Below are 9,516 nucleotides of genomic sequence, written 5' to 3'. Positions count from 1 at the left end.
TCACAGAAGTATTATATAGACAACTACCTTCTCTTTCTTTGGGACTTGCCAGCAGCCTATATATAACAGATTGCTACTCTGTAGCGGAGGCATGATTGATTGCTATCTCAGTAGCGAAGTACAATATCCTATTGTTAGCCCCTCTCCTCAGAAGAATAGCATAGAACAGATTGCCAACTCCTCTTCCCTGGGGAGTTGGTCATAAGAACATAAGAACATAAGAACATGCCATACTGGGTCAGACCAAGGGTCCATCAAGCCCAGCATCCTGTTTCCAACAGTGGCCAATCCAGGCCATAAGAACCTGGCAAGTACCCAAAAATTAAGTCTATTCCATGTTACCGTTGCTAGTAATACCAGTGGTTATTTTCTAAGTCAACTTAATTAATAGCAGGTAATGGACCTCCTCCAAGAACTTATCCAATCCTTTTTTAAACACAGCTATACTAACTGCACTAACCACATCCTCTGGCAACGAATTCCAGAGTTTAATTGTGCATTGAGTAAAAAAGAACTTTCTCCGATTAGTTTTAAATGTGCCACATGCTAACTTCATGGAGTGCCCCATAGTCTTTCTATTATCCGAAAGAGTAAATAACCGATTCACATCTTCCCGTTCTAGACCTCTCATGATTTTAAACACCTCTATCATATCCCCCCTCAGCCATCTCTTCTCCAAGTTGAAAAGTCCTAACCTCTTTAGTCTTTCCTCATAGGGGAGCTGTTCCATTCCCCTTATCATTTTGGTAGCCCTTCTCTGTACCTTCTCCATCGCAATTATATGTTTTTTGAGATGTGGCGACACAGACACACAGCGATACAGAGGCATTATGACATTTTCCGTTTTATTCACCATTCCTTTTCTAATAATTCCCAACATTCTGTTTGCTTGTTTGACTGCCGCAGCACACTGAACTGACGATTTCAATGTGTTATCCACTATGACACCTAGATCTCTTTCTTGGGTTGTAGCACCTAATATGGAACCTAACATTGTGTAACTATAGCATGGGTTATTTTTCCCTTTATGCATCACCTTGCACTTATCCACATTAAATTTCATCTGCCATTTTGATGCCCAATTTTTCAGTCTCACAAGGTCTTCCTGCAATTTATCACAATCTGCTTGTGATTTAACTACTCTGAACAATTTTGTGTCATCTGCAAATTTGATTATCTCACTCATGCACCAATGTGCATTCGCATGCCGGTTTGAAAATTACTGTCCATATGCGCAAAAAACATAGAAAGAATGTTTTCTACACATAAAAGGGAGTTTGAAGGTAGCTTTTCCTCTGCTGCAGTGCTTCTTTTTCTTGCCATGCTAGAGGCCAGATCCTGGGGGCTTGGCCCATGGCCAGGAGCTGGTCTTGTTCCTGGAGCAGGCCTCAAGGTTTGGGTGGCTGCAGGTGGCTGGATACTCCTTCCCCCCATGTCCTCCTCACTAAATGCAATTTTGGTGAACTAGAGCAAAGGAAGCAGTATAAAAATAACCTCACTGCACATTCCTCCTCCTGCAGTCTCAGCCACTGCTTCTGCCAGCTCACAAATCACCTTTCATGCGCACAAAAGATGATTTGTGAGCCATCAATAGCCACGGCTGCAGCTGCAGAAGGAGGTGTGAGCACTGAGGTTATTTTTAATTTAGAGGAAAATGGCAGCAAATGTGTTCATAAACTCTTCTTCTGATTTAAAATGTATGATCACCTGTTAGTCCTGGGGGAATTCTCCGTTACTGCAGAGTGCAGAATTTGCGCAGAATTCCCCCCCCCCCCCCCCGTACAGAATTGCCAAATTCTGCGCAGAAAATTGCAGAGACCCCGGCCTGCTGCGAATCGAGCACACCGTTCGCAGCGAAGATGAAGGCCCCCGGCGTGCCGGTTGCGCTGAAGATGAAGGCCCCCAGTGCGCCGGTCACGGCGAACATGAAGGCCCCGGCATGCCGCAAACGGAGTGCGTGCACCATTCACGGCAAACATGGAGGCATCTGCGTGCCTCGGGACGCACTCCACTCATGGTAAAGATGAAGGCCCCGTGAGCATGAATGTATGTAGAGAGGTGTGTGAGAGTGGGGAGGGAAGGGGTGTGAGAGAGGAGAGGGGGAGGGGGTTGTGAGAGAGGGAAGGGGGTATGAGAGAGAGGAGGAGAAGCTGAGAGAGTGGAGGGGGAGGGGAGAATGAGAGATTAGGAGGGAGGAGGGGTGAGGGGGTGAGAGAGAGAGAGAGCAGGGGGAGGGGTGAGAGAGAGAGCAGGGGGGAGGGGTAAGAGACAGAGAACAGGGGGGTGAGCAGGAGGGTAGGAGAGAGACCAGGCGAGTGTGAGAGAGACCAGGGAGGGTCAGCAGGGGGTTGTGAGAGAGAGCAGGGGGGGTGTTTGAGTATGGGTGCCAGAGAGAGGAAACCTATATGAAGAGATTGTGAAGGAGTGTGTATGTGTGTGAGAGATTGGGAGCTGGTGTGTATGAAATAGGGCTCCTGAGAATGTGGGGGTGCTGGCCTGTGTGAAGAGATTGTGTATGTGTGAAAGAGAGCCCGTGTGAAGGAGTGCGTAAGAGAGAGACATAGGTAGCCTGTGTGAGGGTGTGTGCGTGAGAGAGAAAGGGAGCTTGTGAGAGTGTGCATGCAAGAGAGAGGGACCCTGTATGAGGGGATGTGTGTGCGAGAGAGTGAGGGAGCCTATATGAGGGTGTGTGTATGTGTACTAGAGAGAGGGGTCATGTATATGAGAGAGGGAGGGACAGTACTGAGAATAGGGTCAAATTCTGGTAGTGGAGATAGAGTGAAGGGGTTGAGCCTAGAGATGAAGGGAAGAGAAACTGGCAGGTGGAGGAGTTGGGGCCTGAGTGGGCAAAGTGGCCCGGGGAGTAGGGAGAAAGAGTGGCTAGTGAATTTCTAGGGAAATTCTGCTCAAAATATTTAAAATTCTGCATCTTTAAGTAATAACTTTTTTCTGATTTACCGGTAATTTAAAATATAATTACTTAAGGACCATCATGTAAATTGTGTTATATTGACCAATATAAAGTTTGCAGAATTTTGCAGAATTTTAAGTTTTTGGCACAGAATTTATAGTTTTTTGTGCAGAATTCCCCCAGGATAACCTGTGGAAAAAGCTGAATGCACATTTTAACTCGGGCATGCATATTTTTTAACTCCCAATTCATTAGCATAAGAACATAAGAACATGCCATACTGGGTAAGTCCAAGGGTCCATCAAGCATAGCATCCTGTTATCAACAGCGGCCAATCCAGACTACAAGTCTCCTCTCCATGCATGTTCCAAGCAACAGCTCCCAGAAGCTCTGCACTTGCCTGACAAGTACCTGAAAGTACCCAAAAACTAAGAATATCTCATGCTACTGATGCTAGTAATAGCAATGGCTATTTTCTAAGTCAACTTGATAAATAGCAGGTAATGGACTTCTCCTCCACGAACTTCTCTTCCAAACCTTTTTTAAACCCAGCTACACTAACTGCACTAACCAAAGACCAGAGTTTAATTGTGCAATGAGTGAACAAGAACTTTCTCCAATTAGTTTTAAATGTGCTACATGCTAACTTCATGGAGTGCCCCCCAAGTCCTTCTATTATCTGAAAGAGTAAATAACCAATTCAATTTACCCATTCTAGACTTTTCATGATTTTAAAGACCTCTATCTTATCCCGCCTCAGCTATCTCTTCTCCAAACTGGACAGCCCTAACCTCTTTAGTCTTTCCTCATAGGGGAATTGTTCCAACCCCTTTACCATTTTGGTTGCCCTTCTCTGTACCTTCTCCATCGCAACTATATCTTTTTTGAGATGTGGCGACCAGAATTGTACACAGTATTCAAGGTGCGGTCCACCATGGAGCGATACAGAAGCATTATGACATTTTCCGTTTTAATCACCATTCCCTTCCTAATAATTCCCAACATTCTGTTTGCTTTTTTGACAGCCACGGCACACTGAGCCGACAATTTCAATATATCATCCACTGTGACGCCTAGATCTTTTTCCTGGGTGGTAGCTCCTAATATGGAACCTAACAACGTGTAACTACAGCAAGGGTTATTTTTCCCTATATACATCACCTTGCACTTATCCACATTAAATTTCATCTGCCAGTTGAATGCCCAATTTTCCAGGTTCACAAGGTTCTCCTGCAATTTATCACAACCTGATTGTGATTTAACTACTCTGAATAATTTTGTATCATCTGCAAATTTGATTACTTCAGTCATCATATTCCTTTCCAGATCATTTAAAATGTATTGAAAAGCACGGGTCCCAGCACACATCCCTGAGGCACTCCACTGCCCACCTCCCTCCACTGAGAAAATTGTCCATTTAATCCTACTCTCTGTTTCCTGTCTTTTAACCAGTTTGTAATCCACAGAAGGACATCGCCACTTATCCCATGACTTTTTACTTATCTTAGAAGCCTCTCATGATGAACTTTGCCAAATGCCTTCTGAAAATCCAAATACACTACATCTACCAGTTCACCTTTATCTACATGTTTATTAACCCCTTCAAAAAAGTGAAGCAAATTTGTATGGCAAGACTTGCCTTGGGTAAAGACATGCTGACTTTGTTCCATTACACCATGTCTTTCTAGATGTTCTGTGATTTTGATCTTTAGAACAATTTCCAATATTTTTCCTGGCACTGAAGTCAGACTAACTGGTCCATAGTTTCCCGGATCGGCCCTGGAGCTCTTTTTAAATATTGGGGTTACACTAACCACCCACCAGTCTTCAGGTACAATGGATAATTTTAATGATAGGTTACACATTTTTACTAATAGATCTGAAATTTTATTTTTTAGTTCCTTCAGAACTCTGGGGTGTATACCATCCAGTCCAGGTGATTTACTACTCTTCAGTTTGTCAGTCAGGCCTACTTATCTTCTAGGTTCACCGTGATTTGGACCCTTGATTTGGACCCTTGGCTCGAGGTGGGGGGGTTCATGCTACCCATAGGGCAAGTCCCATGGGTCCCCACTGTTGGGAGGCGGAGAAGACCAGGAGACGGAGGCCAACTGGAGCTTTGCCAATACCAGTCCTCGTTCCCCGCAGGTTGAGCCCTTGGTGGCTGGGGCCGGCAGGTCTTAGGCAGGCCTCCATCAGATGAATCCCAGTGGATGTTCGAAGTCAGCAGCCAGGGACCAGCAGATGTATCAGAGGAACCTAGACAGGTCAGGACGGGGCAGGAGTCCAGAGGCCCAGGCGGCAAAGATGGACTAGAGTGCAGGGATAGGTGACGCCTGGGCAGTAGAAGGCCGAAGCCTAACAAGGCCAAGTCTGAAGAGATACCAGAGGCGAGGTCAGGAACAGGCTGGAGTCTGGGCAGGCGGCAGTGCCAGGCAAGGTACAGCGGAGCAAGGGTCAAAGCCAGTAATCATTCCTGAGCGTAGCCCAACGAAGCAAGGGTCAAAGCCAGTAATCAGTCCTGAGCGTAGTCCAACGAAGCAAGGGTCAAAGTCAGTAATCAGTCCTGAGCATGGTCCAAAGAAGCAAGGGTCAAAGTCAGTAGTCAGTCCAAGGCAGAGGCTAGATAGGAACCAGGAATGGAGTGAGGAACAGGAACCAGGAACAAAGTCAGGAACAGGAACGGGCAATGGAGCACATGACTAGCATGGAGACCTGTTGCCAAGGCAAGGAGTGAGTAGTGGGCCCTGCCTTAAATAGCGGGGCCCGATGTTGTCATCATCCAGGGCCGTGGGTTAGTTTCCCACCGCGGCCCCTTTAAAGGCCGACAGGACATGCACGCACGCGCCTAGGAGGAGGCAGGATGCTGTTCGGCGGCGTCTCCCCATGGCACCGGAGGGGTCTGCGGGAGCCGGAGGGGTCCGCTGAGCAACTGGGAGCACCTGAGGATGCAGCAGGGGTACGTGAGCGAAGGCGGCTGCCCACCGCCACCAGTGAGGACGGGCCAGGTCCGGGAGCTGGGCATCAGAGGTGAGTAGGCCCGGTCGTGGGCCTGCCATGGCCAAGGCATGCAACAAGTTAATCTGAATTATTACTCATGAAAACCTTCTCTGGAATGAGTATCTCCCCAACATCCTTTTCAGTAAACACCGAAATACAGAAATCATTTAATCTTTCCATGATGGCCTTATTTTCTCTAAGTGCCCCTTTAACCCCTCAATCATCTAACAATCCAACTGAGTTTCTCGCAGTCTATCTGCTTCGGATATATTTTTAAACGTTTTTACTGTGAGTTTTTGCCTCTTCGGCCAACTTCTTTTCAAATTCTCTCTTAGCCTGCCTTATCAATGTCTTACATTTAACTTGCCAGCGCTTATGCTTTATCCTATTTTCTTCTGTTGGATCCTTCTTCCAATTTTTGAATGAAGATCTTTTGGCTAAAATAGCCTCTTTCACCTCACCTTTTAACCATGCCTGTAATCGTTTTGCCTTCCTTCCACCTTTCTTAATGTGTGGAATACATCTGGAATGTGCTTCTAGGATGATATATTTAACAATGACCACGATTCTTGCACACTTTTTACCTTTGTAGCTGCTCCTTTCAGTTTTTTTCTATTTTCCTCATTTTCTCAAAGTTTCCCTTTTGAAAGTTTAGCACTAGAGCCAGGGATTTGCTTACTGTCCACCTTCCAATCATTAATTCAATTTTGATCATATGATGATCACTATTGCCAAGCGTCCCCACCACCATTACCTCTCGCACCAAATCCTGTGCTCCACTGAGAATTAGATCTAAAATTGCTCCCTCTCTCGTCGGTTCCTTAACCAATTGCTCGTTAAAACTGTCATTTATTCCATCCAGCATTTTGTCTCTCTAGTAGGGATGTACAATCGTTTAGGACGAAATAGTCAATTTCAACAAAATTGCCTAATTCGTCCTGGTTTGGGGAACCTGAAAACCAAACCAAATTTTCCCAAAATTTCAGGAAAATTCAGTTTTCACTTTAGCACGTACTAATGGGAGTTAGCGCGTACTAACGGGGAGTTAGCATGCACTAACCTGAAATTCGGGTCCCCTGAATTTCAAAGGCCAGAACCATGGGAAATATGAAATTTCCCGCGGCGTGCTGAAAACGAAGCCTGAACCAAAAGGTTCTGATTTTGCACATCTCTACTCTCTAGTATGTCCTGATGTTACATTTACCCAGTCAATATTGGGGTAAGTGAAATCTCCCAATATTACTGCACTACCAATTTGATTAGCTTCCCTAATTTCTCTTAGCATTTCACTGTCCGTCTCACCATCTTGGCCAGGTGGACGGTAGTAAACTCCTATCACTATACTCTTCCCCAACACACAAGGGATTTCTACCCATAAAGACTCAATTGTTCATTTAGTCTTAAGCAGGACTTTTATCCTGTTGGACTCTATGCCATCCCAGACATAGAACGCCACCCCGCCTCCCAGATGCTCCTCTCTATCATTGTGATTTAATTTGTACCCTGGTAGAGCACTGTCCCATTGGTTATCCTCCTTCCACCATGTCTCTGAGATGCCAATTAAGTCTAGGTCATCATTCACTGCTTTACTCTCTAATTCTCCCATCTTACTTCTTAGAAATCTGGCATTAGCATACAAACATTTTAAAGTGTGTTTTTAGTTTGTATTTTCATTCTGCTTTTTAATTGATAGGGATAAATTGGAATCCTTTAAGCTCAGGAGAGTTTTTAATTACAGGCACATGGACTACTTTTCTTATTTTTGAAGCCTCACTGTTGAGATGCCCTAATTCTAATGTGTCAGTATCTTTTGAAGATACCTCCCTCCGAACCATGCGCTGCTGAGTGACTGTCAGCTTTCATAAGAACATAAGAAATTGCCATGCTGGCTCAGACCAAGGGTCCATCAAGCCCAGCATCCTGTTTCCAATAGAGGCCAAACCAGGCCACAACAACCTGGCAATTACCCAAATACTAAGAAGATCCCGTGTTACTGATGCAATTAATAGCAGTGGCTATTCCCTAAGTAAAATTGATTAATAGCTGTTAATGGACTTCTCCTCCAAGAACCTATCCAAACTTTTTTTGAACCCAGCTACACTAACTGCACTAACCACATCCTCTGGCAACAAATTCCAGAGCTTAATTGTGCGTTGAGTGAAAAAGAATTTTCTCCTATTAGTCTTAAATGTGCTATTTGCTAACTTCATGGAATGCCCCCTAGTCTTTCTATTATTGGAAAGTGTAAATAACCGAGTCACATCTACTCGTTCAATACCTCTCATGATCTTAAAGACCTCTATAATATCCCCCCTCAGCTGTCTCTTCTCCAAGCTGAACAGCCCTAACCTCTTCAGCCTTTCCTCTTAGGGGAGCTGTTCCATTCCCTTTATCATTTTGGTTGCCCTTCTCTGTACCTTCTCCATCGCAACTATATCTTTTTTGAGATGTGGCGACCAGAATTGTACACAGTATTCAAGGTGCGGTCTCACCATGGAGCGATATAGAGGCATTATGACATTTTCCGTTTTATTAACCATTCCCTTCCTAATAATTCCTAACATTCTGTTTGCTTTCTAATTTTTTCCCCTTTTTCAAATTTAAAAGCTGCTCATCTCCTTTTTAAAGGTTAGTGCCAGTAGGAACCCATCCCTTTGGAAAAGACTTCCCCTTCCTCAAAAGGTTCCCCAATTCCTTGCACCATCGTCTCAACCACACATTGAGACTCCAGAGCTCTGCCTGCCTCTGGGTACCTGCGCGTGAAACAGGGAGCATTTCAGAGAATGCTACCCTGGAGGTTCTGGATTTCAGCTTTCTACCTGAAAGCCTAAATTTGGCTTCCAGAACCTCCCTCCCACATTTTCCTGTGTCATTGGTGTCCACATGTACCACGACAGCCAGTTCCTCCCCAGCATATCATTTGTTTATCACATTAGAAATTAAATTTTTTTTACTGTGTGAGTTAAAAAACTGTGCACTGAATTTCACAGTTTTACAGCATACATTATTACATCGGGACAGTAAGCTCTGCAGAAACAGGGCAATGCCTGCTATACCTGAATGTAACTCACCTTGAACTATCAATGAAGAGGAAAGAGATAAATTAAAATAAAAAAAAAAAAGAATGGAAACAAAGTGGAAGAATATTCATATCCTATGTTTAATAAATACAGTTCAGAGGCCCTGAATTTTTTCAGATCTTAATAACATTTTTTAAAGGTGGGTTTGGAGGCCAGCCTCTACTCTGAACTGCATAATACAATATCAGCTTCATTTCAATCCTCATGACACTCCTTTTCCCTTTCCAGATAGGCAGAGTCACTCTCCTGATGTCACTAACATGAACACAGAACATAGAAGAAGTGATCTGCACCTACTGAGTCCTGCCATGAAGCCACCATGATGGGCAGGAAATCAAAAGTACTTCTTCACAATTACTGTTGTTTCCTCATTTGTCTATGCTCAGACAGGTGGCCCCAATTCATAGAATTCAACAGGGAAAAATTAAAGAAACAAAGAAGTTTTTCATTTCCAGTGAAATAGCAGTCATAAGTAACAGGAAGTGCAAGTTTACCTCAAACTCCTTTGCACAATTCGCTTTGCCC

Source organism: Rhinatrema bivittatum, chromosome 2 (assembly GCF_901001135.1).
Source record: "Rhinatrema bivittatum chromosome 2, aRhiBiv1.1, whole genome shotgun sequence".
Classification (NCBI taxonomy): Eukaryota; Metazoa; Chordata; class Amphibia; order Gymnophiona; family Rhinatrematidae; genus Rhinatrema; species Rhinatrema bivittatum.
This window is presented reverse-complemented; position numbering follows the sequence as displayed.